The following is a 19,805-nucleotide window of genomic DNA, read 5'->3' as shown; positions in this document are numbered from 1 at the left end:
TTAACGTCAATTTAATTCTTGGGGGTGGCTGTCCTAGGGGTAGTTGTCCTAGGGGTAGTTGTCCTCGGGGTAATTGTCCATGGGGGTAATTGTCCATGGGGGTATTTGTGTTCCTAGACTCGTGGATGACATATGTCTGTATAATTCCTTCTATCCTTTAGTATAGAGGGCACAGAAATGTTTTTTTCTCACCTCGGCTCGTTGTCATTGAAAATCTGTTTGCTTTTGCTGGGTCCGAGAACATGTTGGGATGAAAGTTAATGAAGAGGCTGAAGAGAAGGCTTAGGTTGCGAGGGCAAAATAATATTGGTATATTTACCATCTATTCACCACTCTGAAACGCACCGACCCTTCAGTTCTTAAGCCATTCACAGACTTTCAGTTTTGTCTGTTCATTCACGCGATTGTACAGTCATTGGCTTGGGCCATATCGGAAATGAAATTGTGATTGCCTCAGTTGCCATTTGTACGTTAGCATGAGCAAAGAGGCAGCCGGTATAGCCGTTATCTTGTCTAGAGGTCATGGAGCCAAAGGAAAAGCAAAAAAGTCAGCTGTGGATGAGAAAGCCAAGAAGAGAAACAAAAATTCACACATGAGACGCTGCTACAGGAATTATGGTGTTTTCTGTACACAACAGAAACTTTCTTTGAATTCTCTGAATGAATAAGGAAACATTCATTGATTTGTTGGAGAATCTCTTCCCTGTTATAAGGAAACAGAATGCAAAGACGTGGATTGCAATATATGGAAATAAGAGACTTTCCAGTACTTTCGGGTTCCTTGCTACAGGACAGTCGTTTGAAAATTCGAAGTTCACAACAGCTATTTCCCAACAGAGCATAGGACATAATAAGAAGTAGACGAGTATTTAGAGTTCTTCTATGTATAGTAATATATATTCAATTATATATATATAGTATATATATATATATATATATATATATATAGATATTATATATAAATATATATATAATAAATATATATATATTATATATATAAATATATATATATATATATATATATATATATATATATATATATATATATATATATAGATCACACACACACACACACACACACACATTTTTAAATGTGGGTTTACTGTATGTATACTCAATCTTGTAAAAAGTTTAATAAAAGAATACTAAGCTTATTTCGGATATAAGAAATGCACCCTTAGAAAAGCTAATACAAAATATCATCACCGGTGTTATCGAATGTAAACTCTTTACATAACTAAGAACAAAACCATTTGCTGAATTGGACAGTATCAGTTCTTAATTTTAGAACCAGAACATTGCGAAAATAATACTAGTTCTCCTCCATACTATATTGTGTATTAGTAAGTAGGTCCAATATATAGGTATATACGTGAGTTCTCGGTGCCGTACTATTCTCCAGGGAAGAGGTCAGTTTGCTGATATTGTGTTGTTATCTGAAATCAGGGAAATCGGGTTGATACTCGAATACGTTGAGTACTACGTTGATCTTAACTGTCACGGTTCAGAGTCCCTAAATGAATCTCGAATTAATAGCCTTTTTCCATAGATTGTTTAATTCTCAATTCTCAAATTCTCCAGCCTGGAAATAGAATCTCTTGATGTTGAATTTCATGTACCCTGTCTGTTTCTTCTTGGAAGGGCCGTCTCAATATCTGTTGCTCTTCATCACATATATCTGTGTCGGACTTATTTAGGCCCTGGAAAAGGGGAGATGATTTATTTGTAGTTCTTTAGAACTTAGAATTGCGTGGAGTGATGTTTACGAACGTAACTTCAGGGTACTCATAGCGTGCATACTGTGCACTGGCGTGGGTTTGTTCTCCGTGATTACTTAAAAAAATAAATAACATTTTTCTTACGTTCATAAGCAAACCCCCACCCCCAAAAATAAAAACAATCACTTGAATTTCTCAGTGATTTTTGTCATATCTTACCCGCCGTTAAACAAACTTACAAATAGAAAAACAATCAAATACTACCGAAAATACAATCTCGCAATAATTTCAGTGTTGAGGGGACAATGCTAGGGGTTAATTTTATCTCTTAATCATAGATACCTCATTTAACAAGTGAATGGAAGGAAGTAGCTCGTAAATTTGAAATGAAATGATATGGTCTGCACTGTGTTGAAAAAACCTTTAGATAGCACACTAACAAGATTAGGAAACTGCGTGGATCGGCTCCTATTACTACAGTCATAAGCATACATTTAGTATATTATTGTTAATTTAAACTGTGAATGTATGATGGTGAGCGTTGTAATAATGGCAAGATTTACGAAGCTGGTATGTTTGCCAGCACTAAATTTGGTAAGCAGTCGCAAGACAAAAAGGTATTTCTGAAAATGTTTTTGGAACACTGGCAGTATTTAGGGTTCTTCTGTTACGAGTAATCTATATTCATTCAAGGTCCAAAAGTATGTTGGCATGGTGTTACCCTACGGAAGATAAAGATAAAAACGAAAGAATAAAATGCCATCATAGATGCGGAAAAAGAACTCTCTTGAATTATATTTTTATTCATCTCCCTTACAAGATCATCAGCGCCTATGGCCAAGGATTTTTAAATGTGGGTTTAATATGGACACGTGAAAGTACTAAAAAGTTTAATAAATGAAATCGGAGCTCTGAATCTCAAGGTTTATTTCGTTGGCGTCAGTATCTGAAAAAGACATCTTCATCAGTTGAAGAGATAGAGATGAATCGTGACTGTTCACTTCCACGGTAAGAAAAAGAGTTTGTTGCATGAATTCATGAATGGCTGATTATCTTAAGATTATTTTTGTTTACTTTATTTAGTTACTTGCTGGATACTTCACCTGTCCTTCTTAAGTATTTTTGTTCTACGTTGACCTGTCCCCCAAAAATATAAGGTCATTAAAGTACCCAGGGAAAGTTCGGGTAGAAAATTCCTCTCGTTTTCTTATTGCTTATTAAGGTGTATATACTCGATTTAATGTTTGTATTACATTTAAATATTTAGTAAATTGCTGACATGAAGTTTATGGCCATAGGCAGCTGATCTTCTTGTAAGGGAAATGAATAAGAATATAATTCAAAAGAGTTCTTTATCCGCATCTATGATAGCATTTTATTCTTTCGTTTTATCTTTATCTTGTGGAAAATACAAGGTCTTAAAAGGAGCTTTAACGCTATTGCTCTTGCTTTCTTTTCCTCTTGCCGGAAGTTCCATGTGTGAGTCGACTGAGATTTTAACAAAAACAGGCAATGGTTTTCACAAGTGCGTCGTCTGAGGGAGAATGCAGTAGCTTATGGCCTCTTTATTTCCAACGATTCCGGACACAAAAACTTCGACTAAACCAGCCTGGAATTTCTTATCTCTTCCTTTCGTTTTTTATAGTCTCCTGATACTTTGGTCAAATGCAGCTGGGTAGTTCGAGCCTTTTACCTCTAAAAGAAACGGGACATTTTCTTTAAAAATCTATGTACGAAAAGAATCGGTAGAGTTGCTGACCGTAGATTTAACATCGTGCTCCTGTACTTTTTATTTACAATATGTATAAATGAAATATTTGTTATATCAAGTTTCAAACTTTAATCCTTGAGATAACAGGATTCTGAATGTACTTCGCTGGATTCTGAAAAAGTTGTACTCGAACAGGCCTTGCAGATGCTAGGAGAATATTGCTAGTTTATTAGCAGAGCCATCAAACATTGACTTATCTTTAATTTTATCAACAAAATGAGTGTTTCAGGTATTAGCTTTTTTCGACGGAATTAATAGAGAATTTAGTTCGTTTTGATAAACAGCAGCAGCTGTTGTGGTGGGAAGAAAAGTTTTTCGTCTTGAGGTTTCCACATATGTAAGCACTTTTATTTTTAATATTGTTCATTGAATAAGCTACATAGATGTTGCGATGATGAGGTCAACGTATTTTGGAATGTTCATTCATTGGTGGATCTTTGGTTGAGTTGGAGTATGTGAATTTGATAGTAATGATCAATTCGCCAAGATAATAAGCAACTTTTTTTTTATTTATTCATGCTGGACCGTAGGAGATGCCATCATTTAAAGGCCTTTATTATTAGTTTTTGATATTTGCCTGCATCTGTCCCATATGCAGGGTGAAATTTACATATCTGCGTCTTGCGTATTTATTATAAATTTCTAGCTAGAGAAATGACGTCTGATTTTAAATAAGTACATGTATTTGGAAAAAGGAATTATTTTGTAAGCTGAAATCCATCTGCTACTGCCGCAAACTCTTTTCTGACGATTACTGATAACTTGTTGCAATTATACTTTCGCTGACCTGTGACTAGAAGGGTAACGAACGAAAAATTTTCAAAATTAACATTTTAGGAAAGGAAATGAACAAAAAATAATTAAAAGAATTCCTTTTCTGTGCCTTCTCCAATTTTATTTTTATCATATGGAAAATGCAATGTCTTAAAAAAGATTTAACAGGTGTCAGTTTATTAATTATTTTTTTCTTAGGTTTTGAAGGCATTTGATGGGACGTTTGTGCTTGAATTGAGAGGGATTTTAATGTAAATATGGGATTTTCTGAGAAGTGTAATGCCAGTGTGAGAATGCAATAACTATATAATTTATTGGTTCTGTTTCCAGTGATGCAAACTAACACCAGCCTTGGAAATTCCCATTTGGTTTTTTTTAGTCTCCAGTTGAGAGGAAACAGACGTTCTGTTGTTTTTCTGAAAAGGCACGAGTGAAAAACACGATGCATTTTTTTCTGCAAGTCTTGATACGGAAAAGTATCTGTGAATTTACGGAGTGCAAAATTTTTAATACAGTAATTTGCAAAACATTTGTTTACTGATCAAAAGCCATTATAATTGCAAACTCCTAATCCTTCAGACGTCAACATTAATGCAGGATCAGGGTCACCAGCGACAGAATTCTGATTATTTTTCTTTTCAGGGTTTACATAAAGCTATACTTGATCAGGTTTTGCTAAGGCCAGGAAAATATTGCAAGTATATTATCAAAGACCGCCGAATATTGACTTAGCTGAGATATTGTGTCAGCAAACTCGGTGATTCAAAAGGGAGACGTCAGGTGTTGGAGAGCAGAACTGGGGAGTTCGGTTTGATCAAAGGCACTGTAATTGTCATCTTGAGAATGGACCGGCATCTTTTTCGTATGTGGTTTGTAAGAGAAATGTTTTCTAATAAGAAAAAATTGGTTTTATCGTCAAGTTTAAAGACTTAAAGAAAGAGCAGCTCTTTTTGGAAGTAGAATTAATGATTCATTTATGAGAGAAATGACAGACGTGGTTTAGTGAAACATGCTGGTCTTTTATGTGTCCTCTGCACAGACTTCATTATTTCTTCAGTGCCTCAGATATTTCTTTACAGCTTTCGTTAATGAGGTGCGAAGCTCCAGCTATCTATATCTATGCATATACAGTGTAAAATTACAGGTAAGAGATTACAAGTAGTTCTGAAAAAAAAACTTTTTTTATGTTAATGTTCATCAGTGGAATCCCACGTCCACAGTAGCCACTAACAGTGAATAATTGTAAGCTAAGGTAACATAGTGGAACTGAGTACCCAATAGGGGGTACTGTTGCCGACAGTGCACCTCACGGTGTGCCCTGCAGGCATTACTAATGGGTGTTCGCAGCGCCCCTTCGACCCCTATCTGCACATTTTTAGCTTTTTACAATACCTCCGTTCCCTTTTCCATTCTTCAGTCTTGCTTTCCGGCTTCTGTAACTATTACTTCTTGGTGCAACCATAGGGGTTTCTCTCTGCTCCACCTTTATTCTTGTATTTTATCTATATTTTCTGGATTTATTCAGCTGCTGTTCAACCACTCCAACTGCCTCATTTGCTGTCTCAAACCCTGAATGGCCGAAAGTGCCCCAATGCTGGGACTGAGCAGAAATTTTGAGCATGCTATGGGGAACGGATATCGTTCAGGCTGTAGTATCTCCATTCTTTAGCACTCCTTATAATTATTCACTGACTTTTAACAAAACAGGCAACTGGGTATCTTCACGTAGATTACTGGGGATATTCATGACTATTTGTCAGTGTCTGACACTTCTAAAGTTCATGAGTTTGGTGCAACGTTCTTACTGTCAATGGTTCTGAAATCATTAAGATTTAACGGTCAGTACTATAATACATTAGTTTTTTTTTCGAAAGTCATGAAATTTGTTAATGTTAACTTTATAAAACTAAGGAAAAATTTACGATTTCGAATTCAAGTTACGTATTCAAGAGTAAAATTACCAAAGTGATCTTAAAGGAATTCTCAAATTTCTAAGTCAGCTATTAACTAATAAGTCTCATTTATTGAATTCTTGATTCCATGTCTGTTTTAACATCTTAAGGTTCTTTGCAGCGTCTCTTCGGCCCCTATCTGCAACCCCTTTCATTCCTTTTACTATACTGTGTATATTCTCTTCTTGCATCTTACTTTCCACCCTCTCCTAGCTGTTTTTTTCATTTGCAACCTTTCAAACCTTTTTACCCTCAATTTCCCTTTCAGCACAGAATGACCTCATAGGTCCCAGCGTTGGCTTATGGAATAAATTTCATATTCCATTCCTCTCTCTCTCTCTCTCTCTCTCTCTCTCTCTCTCTCTCTCTCTCTCTCTCTCTCTCTCTCTCATTAAGACCTTAAGCATTTAATGAACAAGTTGATGTCAAGTAAAGCATCTTTTGGCTTCCGTTGTCATTTTCGACGAGCATTTTATTATTTTAAGTTTATTACGCCACTGTACAATGTATGTTGTATTTTACATATTTTAGAAGACTTATTTATCTGTAACTTTGTTGATGAAAAAAGTAGTAAATTATAAAGAGAGAAAATGGGTAAACAGTAAGCTTTCTTGAAACTTTCACATTAAATTATAAATAAGATTTATCAAATGACGTTTATGTGGGCACTCTTTATATCCAATAAAAATGAGTTTGAATATCGATTTGTACTCTTCATAATGCTAATCATTCCTTTCGAAAAAGGGGATATCCGAATTTAAACCAGTTTTTTAGGAGAATGGACAGTTGGAGAATTTTTTTACTGTTTGTTTCTAAGCTTAGTAATTTTGAATGATATTCGATGAAAATAAATTAAATTTTTGCATATAAAAGCTCTAGGAATCTTACTATATTTTACAGTCCCAGTTCTCCGCCACCCTCCCCAAACTGCCCCACCCCCTCTGAGAAAGAAAAAATGCAAAGTGGAAATCATCCTACATCTGGAACATTAACATTCTCTCCTCTGTTTCGTTGACAGGTTTCCCGTTCCTGTGCATTAACGTACTGTAGATACACGTAGGAAATTAATTTCTTTGGACGATATAAATCTCGAATTTAGTTGATATGAAAGGAGAGGTTCATCAGAGAGCGTTGGTGTTTTTTATTACATGCTTTAACTTGACTTCTGCGTCTGTCTCTGTCTGTCTGTTTGGGTCAAAGCTTGTAACTCAGTTTTCGACCTGTTCCCTTCGTCCGATGGACTTGAAATTTTACATGGTTACTCAATCCTGGTGACAATACAGCCTTACATGATCAGTAGGTCAGCAGTGACCTCTAGAGACCCTACAGTGACCTCTCCCAGTATCTCAGGATTTGTATGAAACTGGATTTTTTCACAGCTTCTTTGATTCAGTAAATAATAATAACTCTACGGGTTTTTCAAACATTCTTTGGCTCAACAGGATATCAATTTCGTTAGCTACAATCGTAAATCGGTTACAATTTCCGTCAAAACTAATAAGTATACAAAAAAAATAAAAGAAGCTTTTATTAAAATGCACTAAAAAGTGATAAATAAATTTTTTGAGACACACCAAGATTTTCTTACGATTAATCATGTCTACAAAAATAAAAGCGTGGGCACTAAACATGGAAGGAAATGATACAAGAAGTAAAAAAATATGTATGTTTGGTTCCGCACTTTTTTTTTTATTTTTGTAGACATAATCAATTGTAAGAAAATCCTGGAGTGTCTCAAAAAATTTATTTTTCACTTTTTAGTGCATTTTAATAAAGCGTGTGAATTTTTTTTTTTTTTTATCTCTTATTGCTTTCTTACCTTAAATTGACTCATTGCCGCTTGCTCGAAATATCTAAATTGCGGTGCAAATTGAGCAACGTTTTTTTTTACCCATCTCATATGATGGAGCATTAGTGATTTAACACACCGTTAATAAAGTGCAGAAATGAATATAATCAGATAATGGGACTTAGTTTACGGAGAGTCCTGCAATAAAAGTCGTAGGTCATTATTTTAGATATTGTTTCATTTTTTGATATTCCTTAACATTAAAGGTCCAGTCCCTAAAAACCTGGAGTTTGATTCAGAAATTTCGTAATGGAGGATTTCATGATGCGGAGGGGAACTATCTTAAATAATAATATTATTTTTTCATGATTAGCCTTTTCATGAGAGAAGTTGCTCAAGTTGTTACCATTGAGTTTCTAGTTATGGTGTGTTGTGTTCACACAGTCGACAACAGTGTGGGTATTATTATTATTATTATTATTATTATTATTATTATTATTATTATTATTATTGAAAATATGTAAACACTCATATGGAACAAACAGGCAGACGTATTATAAGAATGACAGAATAGAACATAGAATTACTGTCGACGCCAGAATAACTTCTAAGAGCAAGATGGAGGCTTAATTGTTTTGATGACTTTTATTGCTCCAGAGACGCCAGAAGCCGATGTTTTTAGTTTTCTGTAAAAGAAAACTATTGAGATGGCTATTTGTCTGTCCGTCCGCACTTTTTCTGTCCGCCCTCAGATCTTTAAAACTACTGAGGCTAGAGGGCTGCAAATTGGTATGTTAATCATCCACCATGCAATCATCAGACATACCAAATTGCAGCCCTGTAGCCTCAGTAGTTTTAGTTAAGGTTAAAGTTAGCAATGATCGTGCGTCTGGCACCGCTATAGGTAGCAACAACACAGGCCATCACCTGGCAGTGGCTGAAAGTTTTATGGGCCACGGTTGAGAGTTTCATGGGCCGTGGCTGAGAGTTTCATGCAGCATTATACGCTGTATAGAAAACTCGATTGCGCCGAAGAAAATTCGAGGCACTTTTTACTTGTTTAGTTATCGAGGACGAATGATATAAAGACTTGTACCTTATTAGCTGGAAAATACAACAAGATGTCTTTAATTTTAACAATATCAGGAACCAATGAGACCATCCGAAGACGGAGATTCTGTGGGTGCGTGCAATTGCCACAGGGGCTCTACACGCTTGGAAATGGTGAAGGATGTAGACGTTCACAGGCAGGACTACGCGGCATTATTGCTGCTATATGTAAAAAATGGGAGTTGTATGTATGTATTATTTCCATTTTAGTGCATATACAAGATATTGTTATTTAGCCTCGTAAGTTAATTGCTTCTAAATTTCCTTGTCTTTAGTGGGTCATATTAGTATTCCACTTAGAATTTTAAACAAATAGTGCCCCTGTATCGCCCCCCCCACACATACACACAAACACAAGCAAACATACATTAAAGAGAAGCTGGCAAAAGAGTTTATTGCTGTTCATTGTTTGGACGTTTATAAAGACGACCCGTGACTGTAATCCAAATTCTTGACGATGGGTCTGGAAGTTGTCGTGTTTTATTTTATTTTTTTCGTTTTGGCCAGCAAGATAATGTTGTGGGACAGATAATGGAGTGTTTTTGAGCGTGTTTCCGTTTCTTAAAAGTAGTGAGAACTGAGGATCGGTTTTGTTTAAGATTGCATTATAGCAACCGACAGTCATTACTGAACCCTTGTTGACTTTGCTAATTGAGATTACGTAATGATGTGTGCAGACAATAAACCACCTGTGGCATATCGTTTCGGGTGATTGATTGTGATCGCTTTTTGGTATGTTGGGATATTAGTAATGTATATATATGAAATATCATGTGATATATTGTCATAGCAATTAAGGGAATGACTGGCACTGCTTCTGCTTCAGTGAATGTAAGAGAGCAGTTGCCCATTTTGACGGGTTTATCACCTCCAAATTACATTTCAGTGATTAGGCGAAAGTCTGGTTGGCGACGCTTGAGAGTGTATTTCGAAATTGTATTTTGATTGAAGTTTGTTCTTCAGTATACCTAGTTTCATACAATTCCTTTTCCTAGCGGTGATGGTACGGGAGATAAGATCTTGAGTTGCGATTCCCACGTCAGTTGTCTGTTAAAACGTTGGAACAGAAACGTATAACAGTTTTGAACTGAAAGACATCTCGTTTTCATTTAGCATTGGAAGACTATAGTTTTTCAGCTTAGTATTTGTTATTAAGAGCTTTGTCCTAAATTGTTTTTTCGATAATGCTAATCTATCTTATTACGAAAGGCGCATAAATTATATATGGCACTGTAGAGATCAGATAGGAAAGCTTATGTTAATTTTAGGTAAAAATTAAGTGTAGGTTATTTGATAAAGGTCTAAAATGAGATATGTTTTGTCTCATGCAGCGGTCATTGTTGAATGAATAAAGGTTCTAAATTTAATGGTTTACATGTTGAGAACACAGTAATTTTTGCAGTGATTTTCCGTTATTTTTTTCTTTCCATGAAATTTGTTCTCCTTAAAGTGTCCGTCAGTTGGTTTTTTAAGAGCATGACCCTTTTCTTTTTTACACCGTACCTTATTTTCTATTGTCTAAAAATTGTCCTTGACAATTGTTTGAGAGAACGGTGAGGGCGCGCACGGTAGAGAGGGCGAAAAAGTTGTGATCACTCATTGCTCCATATATCCACTCGAGGTCTAGTGCCACGTCTGGCGAGACCTTACTCGACTCCTTTCGTCTGCTGTCCCACAGTTATGGCTCAGAATGGAGACTGAAAGGCACTTCTGTTTTCGTGTTTTCTTCTCTTCCATTTCCCCGTCGTCCTTGTTGCGTTGTAATCGCCCCTGGCGTCATCCAGAGAGAAGTCTTCGGCATTCATTCCGGTTTTCCCTTCGGAGCCATATTCATGGTCGATTCGCTTCCATAACAGATAAAATGTTACCTTTTTTGTTTGTTTGTTATTCGGGTGTTCAGGTTACTGTGCTTGTTCAGGTGCTGTTTTATTTCGTCAGTATGGTGACAACGTATTTGCGCCTAGTAATGGGATTTTATTTTGATGAGAGGTTTAGATGTTATATGCATGTTGCGCGCGCGTGCGCACACACACACACATGCACACAAAACGTTCGTGCATGAAAAAAGAACTGTTAAAGATTCTCCAGCAAATTCTTAGTCCAATATGAAATTAACAGACAAACAAAGAGAAAGCGACAATATGCCTTAGCCTCTATATAAGAACAGATTGATGTGGTAAAGTAGGGAACTTTGCTTTCAGTCTGATTTGCTGACTGTAAAAAGAAAATATAAAACATAATAAGTCTCCTATACAAAGTTTTTTCTTTTTGCTAATAGCAGACCACGCCTACGAGTAAACAACATTTCAGAGAATCCGGAGCAAAAAATATAGTTACCAAAATAGGATGACCTTTACCTCGCTTTATACTGCAACAAAAGACCTGAGGAATGGAATATTTACCAAACACTAAAGGTTCGGGATAGCTCGCCTCTAACCACAGTTTAGGAATCAAAATAAAGCAGAGGTTATAATCTCTTGGGAAAGTTGAAGAGAAAATTGCCACAGTATTAATAGACCAAACGTTTATAGCTGCTTACACATCCGTATTATTGTTATGATAAATATGTCAACTTTGATTACTCTGATGGCGTTTAGATTAGCTGTAAAGGAAATTTCAGATGTGACAGTTTGATGTTGGAAATAAGACCCTTTTTTATGCTTCGTAATTTAACGGTCTCTCTCTCTCTCTCTCTCTCTCTCTCTCTCTCTCTCTCTCTCTCTCTCTCTCTCTCTCTCTCTCATATATATATATATATATATATATATATATATATATATATATATATATATATATATATATATATATATATATATATAATATATACATATACATGCACACATATATATGTATATGTTAGTGTGCGCATGCAAATTGCAGAATTCTGGTGAAGTAAAATTATAATTCCCAAGCGCTTTGCATTTTCTTTAATGCATGTTCAGAGAAATTATATAATTTTACCAAAACAGAACCGGGAGCAGTAAAAATGCAAATAAAACAATGTAAAAGAAGGTAACAGGCTGCAAGTGTGAATTGAATATTAGTTAATACAAGCAATTAATACGTTTATAGAAATGGGAATGTCATACATGCATGCATACACATGCATAAAAAATACTTAATGATCCACGTCATGTTTTAAAAACTCATATAATTTATCTTTTAACAAGAAAGGAGTCAGTCTGGATATTTCCTAACAATTATTTAGAATCCTTTGTGCCCCATTTTGATTTGAACAAGATCCTACAAAATTCCTGTTTGTAACATCATCGCACGCTCTTAAGATGAGTGGCTATTACCTATTGTACATAATATAAAGGTTCTTTAATTCTCACATCTTCAGCGGTCTGCCCAGTGTCAATTTCATTACAAGTCTTACGTGACATTTTGTCTAAACAACCAACTTGACAAATGGGTGAATTTCTGATCCAAACTGTACTACTAGTACAGAACCTGATGTTAGAATTCAACAGCATAGACATTGCGTTAGAATAGGTAATATGTCAAGTAATTTTAACATGAACGATACCAAATATGGAATGCTTTGTTATAATTTAAAAGAAATGTAAGCATGAAATTATTTAAAATAAGGAATGGTATGGAATGTTCTATAATTAAAAAAGGAGGCAAAATAATGTTCTAAATATTAGTCACAAATGATAAAAACTGGCCTCTTTTGTTGTTAGAATAATATACGAGTTTTTGAAATAGGACCTGGATCTTTAATGAGATGGTTTTTTATGTGTATATGTATGCAAGTGTGTTCGAATATGAAATTTTTATTTTGTATACATGTTTATATCATACTAGACTTAATGGAAGTTTTGGTAGTCTAGTGGGTAACATTTCGTTGGGGAATATATCTTTGCAGTGCTCTGTCGGCTACCAACTGTGTTGCTTTCTGACTTTTATCTTTCTTCTGATTCTGACCTTGAAGTTCTGCTTTAACTTCACCTTGCCCCATTTTTCACCTGTCATGTAAAATTCAACCCCAATGAGGGTTACCTTGCCCCATTTTTCGCTTGACCCGTTGAATTTTTGCCTGTTTGCATTAACTGCTATTACCTTTACTTTAAGGGATGTTTCCAAGCTTTATGGCTTGTGACTTGTTTTAGATTGTTTTATTTGTACTTTTACTATCAATTCTGTAGTAGTATTCTTTGATTCCGTGAAAATGAATATACAATAAATACAATGTAGCTCTTGGTAAGTATTCTTTTACTTCTGCCATTTGCGTATATTTCTATCCGTAGTTGATTACCTATGTATGTATGTATGTATATTTTTACGAATTGCCCTGGGGTTATAAGATTTCTAGAGATTTTTACTGGTCGGCAATGGAAACTTTATTTATTTGGCCTTGAAGTTCTGACTTTATGTAAAGGGAAATTGTAAAAAAAAGGGGGGGGGATGATTTCAGGAGCTTAGGGCTCTGCTTCATAAGGAAATGTTACGTAAACACATGGGATAAATTAAGAAATTATATTTACAAATAAAAGCATTAAAAGGGAAAATGGATAATTGAATAATTAAAAGGCTTGCAACGCCTGAAGATCTTCCTACTGGAGTCTTGAGTAATGGCAAGGCACAGTCCAAGATGAGTCCACTGCAAAGAGATCCCTCTGCAAGAGAGATTTAAACATTACACGCCAGCAAAAGAAAAATATAACACATAAAATGACTCGAGTCTGCACTGAGGGTGCCAAGGACTCGAGGAATAAATGAACACTTTACACTGGAACACTAAACACTGCAAAAGGCACTGAACAAATGGCACAAGGATGAGAAAACAATACTGGCATTTGATAAATACTCCCAAAGGGCAAACTGTCGTGACTGAAAAGGCCTCCATTCGTACTTTACCTTAGGGGGAGTGGGGCTCTGGCGTAGAATGACGACGGGCAATCTCACACGTGGCACTGTGCACAGATTCCTTGGAAGGTTCATTCGAGGATGACTGCAGGACTGGGTCCGCTGTTTGAGGAGGACTGTAGAACTGGGTTCGAGTTGGAGGTGGACTGTATATCGGGGCCCGAGTTCGAGGAGGACTGTAGTACTGGGTCCGCGTCAGGAGTCTGGTGTGGACATCTGGGTGGAGGGGGTGGGGGCGACCTCTCAGCAATTCATATCACTCACCCGCGCGTGTATGGCTAACTGCTAAGATGTCTGTTGTTGTTGTTGTTGTTTTAGATTTAGCTGGCCTTGTGCCAGCACGGGCTCTTGCTCCTAGAGCAGCCCGTAATAAGATGTCTCTGTCCACGGCCCTTTTAAGATCTCTGTCCAGAGTAGGGGCCCCAGTAATGGTCCCACGTGGTAGCGGGCTAAGGATGTGTCACTCATCCAGGTGTTCCGGCCATCTGCTTGTATTCCCCAAGGTATTCCTACGGAAAGACAATCCAGCCAGCTCAATCTGCCTTTAGAATGGTTTTCTTAAGCAGATTAGTTGAACTAAGCTGCTTAAGGGAGTGACACTGTACAGTTACAACGGTAATGAAAATGTTGACACGGCCAAGGTCGTAACGCCTTAGAGTACAATAGTGTTTTTCTTAGCCAATGACATGTTTATAGGCAGTTTTTATTAATTTAGTGTGTAATACATTAATAATTAAAACAGTCCTAATTGTTGCACAGTTTAGTGAAAAAACAATGCACATTAAACTGAATATACATGGTACAGAATGGAATGTATGTTATCCATTGTCATTTAAAATTCTAAGTGATAAGTTTTCCGGTCTCATGTGGTTCTTTATTTATTAATTTTATTTTTGTATTGGTGTGCTTCCCAGTTTTACAAAGACGTTTTGTATGGAATTTTTGGTGTTAATTATACCAAAAACTTATCTTTTTAAAGATATGAAAATATTGTTATGTTGAATCTTGTAATTACGGTAGTATTGTAATTTTATGATTAATAAATCTATCTATAATCTGTCTGTCTATAGGTATTACTAAAGACTGTTTGCATCCCCTAGCTGCACCCACTTTTAGCTTTTTACTTTACCTCCATTCATGCTTTCTTCTTTCCTGCTGGCTGTCCAACCACTCCAATTCCCCTTTTTTTCACTGTCTGGAGCGCGGAGTGGCTGAGGGTGTGCGAGTGCTTGTGTTTAGAGCCGAAGTTTCGTACATTAAAATCAGTATTTTCTATTAAGTAGCGCCTGAAGGACAGCATTTCCTCTTATTTTCGGTAAACTCGGTATGCGCTTATTGTTCCTGTCTTCAGCGTTAATTGAGTTTTTTGTTCTGTTACTTTCATCAGCATGCGTTGTTTGCCAAGTGTAATTCTATCTGAAGAGATACAAGGAATTAATAAATTCTCATAAAATGCAAAAGTCTGTTTTTGAAGAGCTGTGTTGCATTTTTACTGGTAGACTCTCTATTGCATAATAAAAATTTGCTCTTTTTCTTCCAGATATCCGGCGCCATCATTCCACCGCCCACCAGCCAAGGTAGGTTAGGTACCGAAGCAGATTCTGAAGGCATTTAAGCGGTAATTTATTACCCAGCAACTTGAGATACTTGTTGAATCTAAATTATATTTAGCTCGCCGCACGAAACGTGATCCTGCATAAGTTATGAGGCAGTCCAAATTCGATCATTATTGCGGAAGGGGGCTTGTTGAATTTATGTATGACTTTTTTTTTTTTTTTGCATATGTTTTCATACGCAGTAAACTGCTGTTTCAAACTGTTGTATGCTCTTGTGCTTTTGTGTCTATGGAGGTCCTGATGTATTTTGAATATAACGCAGACACTTCGCGCACTTCATATTCCTTTGTTTCGCTGAAGTGGCTTTCCCTTCTATCCTTCAGCCTGCAATTTCATGTTCAGATATTGTGGTTATTTTCCATACTTGTGACGTTTCACCTCTATATTCCTCAGTTAGTTGTTGAAATACTAACATTTTGAAGTTTCTGAAACTCGATTTGTCTCCTGTTGTCGCTACTTCCCCACAAAATAATTTAGGCTTATATTTCTTATTTTAACTTTTAGATCGACGTGTCCTTTTTTATATATATATTTTTTTAGGTAAACGGAAAATACAACTAATGTACAACAAATGTCCGTATGGAAGGCTCTGCCTCATTAAGTAAACCCTTTTAGCTTTTCTACAATTTACAAAATGTTGACCTTAGTTTTATTCGCTTATTTCTGTTATTTAGCCAGGAATGAATTCTGTATGATGCCGGATCGCTATCACGAAATATAAAACGCCTCAGTCCAAATCTTCTTCGATTTTATGACATATATTTGACTGTCGTCCTTTGAAAGTATAATTTATAAATGAATCTCTAGCTTTCAAAACGGGTAAAGAAAGTACCTCATTATTATTAACAGTATTGCCGCTATTGCACAGTATTTTTTTTTCGGGGCGGGGCGGGGGGGCGTACTCAAGAACCAGCAGTATAAGAGCCACCACACTCACCATTTGAGTTCAATTTTTTCTTTGGCCATGATTTTATCACCACACACTCAGAACTCGTGATTTCTTTCATAAACAGCAACGTTGCTCATTAACGTGGATATCCTTTCATTTCTTGGATAATGAAGAAGAAGCTTCTTGGAGTTTTTAAAATCACCATTGTGATGAGCTAAAGCAAATTTTTCACCTTTGACTTTCTTCTTCTTTCTGCAGCGGAAACTACGGCCACACCCTTGCTACCATAGTGTGCTTTTCTTTTCCTAATTTTTTTTTCCCATATGTAAAGGCCATTCTTCATCACTCCGTCTATGTCTAAATTCATCCTTATATCGGAAAGGAATTAAAGCTTCTTGTATTTTCATGCATAACCCATTGGTAATACTCGAAGGGGTGATTGGAATTCTGTCTTGAAAATGAGAGCTATCGACCAGTGCGTCCGTCCCCGAGCTCCCTCCGTGAGTGAGTGCTGTGAAATGAAATCACGTATCTCGAGATCATTCTACTTAAAAGAAGACTCTTCATGTCACAAAATTGAATGGGCTATCCTCCAGTAGGTTTTAAAGAGCTTAGTTTGTTTTACGTGTTGAATGGTTTCCATATTGTTAAATCCTTCCACTAACTTCAATGTAAAATGAGCCAAGAGTCGTTAATCAGTATTCCTGTAAGCGCAAGCTTCCATGGCCTAATGTGTTGAATCGTCCAAAACTACTTTTACAGCGTAGAATAGAAAGCAGACGAACGTAAATTTCCTTTTAATTCTTGAGTGATTGTTTTGTGTGAATTTTTCTTTGTCCAGTTTTACATTTCGAAGGTGTATTGCTTAGCAAATGTGCTTTACCCCTGCTAGGAGTAAGGGACTCCAGTATCGTCATTCGATTGATTTTAAGAATTCTGAACGGACATGAATCTAAAGGCGAACCTTGCAATCTCTGTAGTGTGCAGGAAACTGCGAAATTAAATCTTTGTAAAGTACATTAAACCCAAATTCTCTCTCTCTCTCTCTCTCTCTCTCTCTCTCTCTCTCTCTCTCTCTCTCTCTCTCTCTCTCTCTCAAGCTACGACTGGCCCAGCATTCTTCGCAGGTAACAAAAGGGAACATTTAAGGAGAAAGAAAGAAAAATACACACACACATATATATATGTACATACATATATATATATATATATATATATATATATATATATATATATATATATATATATATATATATATATATATATATATATATATATATATATATATATATATATATATATATATATATATATATATATATATATATATATATATATATATATATATTTTTTAAATGTTCCCTTTGCTCAGCATAATGCTGGTAATTAAGCAGTTAGTACCAACGATCTCATTTTCAAGCTTTGGTCATTGAAAATTTTGAAAACTCTTTTAAAATATTTAATAAACATGAACCCAATTTAAAACAATTCAAACTCTATTGATGTGAATAAGCGTAGTCATTTTTTTTTTTTTAGAATTTCGAGTAAACAACATAATGCGTCCAAAGTGATTGTCAGAAAAATCCCAAGCTAATGTAAACAGGCGTTTGACAACAACATTCATAATCATCTCTGTATAATCTCCATCAAACAGCAAAATTTCCGTCATCATAGCAACAATTGCATAAAAGATGAATTGCAACTAATTAAGGTCGAGCGGGCATCAGTCATGATTATGAAACCAAAAAGTGGAAAATAGTGGGAAGAGGAAATGTTGAACTTACTAGTAGCCGAAACTTAGACTCCTTGCGCACGTTTACCTTGAAAGTATCCGTCCCAACAAACGAAATTCACCGTGCACGGACGGGATGCCGAATGTATTTTTGTCGAAGGACAAGAAAGCCGAACAGACATAATGCCGAACAGACACAATGCCGAATAGTTTTTTTCTTTATTCAAATTTGACTATAAGAAAAAAAAAACAGTAGTTTTTTTTCAGTCGTTAGAAAATCGATAAGAAGGCTTTTTCTTTGTTTGTTTTGAAAATTTCAGAACACATATAAAAGAGAAAAGGAGCAAAATAAAAGTAAAATGCTTGATAATTATTTTATTTCGACAATGTTTTTAAAAGTAAAGTGCTTGATAAATATTTCATTTCTACAATATGTTACAATATACTGCAAAAGAGAAAATGTGTTGGATGGCTAAAAAATAGTTGAAAAACGACATAGTATAATACAAAAAAGAAAATAAAGAATATTTAAAAATTGTGAGCCAGAGATCGTAGAAACGCTAATCCTTCGTCCTTATCATAAGAACAAAATATGGATTTTATTCTATCGTTAATGGCATCGTATTTCTTGTTAGGTCGTGATATATCAATCCCTGCAGAAGCCTGCTCAATTAGAATTTCATTACATGCTTGTTCATTTCTGATAACCTTTAGTAATTTGGTGAGTGTTGGATGGGTTACATTAATTCTCTTTTAGAAGCCTGATGGCAGCCTTCAAGGGAATTGTTTGTTCTCGGTAAATTATCATTAACTCTAGTGTGAACAGACCACAAATCAACATCAAACAATGGTTTCCTCCTTCGACCTCGGTGGATTATCCCTAACCACGTACTTTCGAAGTAAACCAAAAAATCACTTAGTAATTCATCAGTTTCAGCATCTAAGTAATTCACCAATTCGTCAAATAAATCATGTACTTCTGCAGGTGGGACGAAAGCAAGTGCTTGTAACTGCTTGATGAAAAAAGCATTACTGGTTTCAACATACCACTGCTGTAGACCACAAGACTGGATATTCCGCCATAAACATTGGCCGAAATGAAAGAAACAACCTGATATAGATGTATTAGGAAAGTTCTTTTTAATGCTATTTATTGTTGCTCTTTCGAAATCAACAGTTATTGAATCAGGCTCCTGAACACCTCTGCTTTTAAAAATCCAAAAATTTCGTCATATGTTTTTTCTTCTTTGTTACTGGCAATACAATACACCAATGGCAAGGTTTTACTTTTTAAAACAATGGCATGTATGGTATAAAGCTGTTTGCTTAAAGGAGCGGAGTCAAATGTGCCATCGGCAAACCATGCTTGTTTTTTAGATAATAATTTCAAGTTATTTTCTGTCGATAAAATTGTAACAGAGGTGGTTTCATAAAGAAGAAAATTCTCGCCACGGATTGTCATGTCCAAGTCTTCACTTTCTTCATTCTTTCTTGCTCGCCTTACCATTCTTGTAAGTGTTTCTCTTTTAGGCATAGAACCAGCAATGCTGAGCGGCAGTTCTTCCAAGACATTATTTATTAC

General features: G+C 35.7%; 1 protein-coding gene across 6 annotated transcripts in view; it reads left to right on the top strand.

Moving 5' to 3' along the window:
- The window catches only part of LOC136843752 (probable G-protein coupled receptor CG31760), a 1,299,116-nt gene that overhangs the window by 305,188 nt on the left and 974,123 nt on the right, over window positions 1-19,805 (top strand). For all 6 annotated transcript variants that reach the window (XM_067112411.1, XM_067112413.1, XM_067112416.1 and 3 more), the window contains exon 2: window positions 15,527-15,563. The gene's annotated coding sequence lies outside the window, so the exon portion shown is untranslated. The remainder of the gene's footprint in view (window positions 1-15,526; window positions 15,564-19,805) is intronic.

Source organism: Macrobrachium rosenbergii, chromosome 12 (genome assembly GCF_040412425.1).
Source record: "Macrobrachium rosenbergii isolate ZJJX-2024 chromosome 12, ASM4041242v1, whole genome shotgun sequence".
NCBI classification, from domain to species: domain Eukaryota; kingdom Metazoa; phylum Arthropoda; class Malacostraca; order Decapoda; family Palaemonidae; genus Macrobrachium; species Macrobrachium rosenbergii.
The sequence above is the reverse complement of the archived record's forward strand: the minus strand, read 5'-3'. Positions and strand labels throughout refer to the sequence as shown.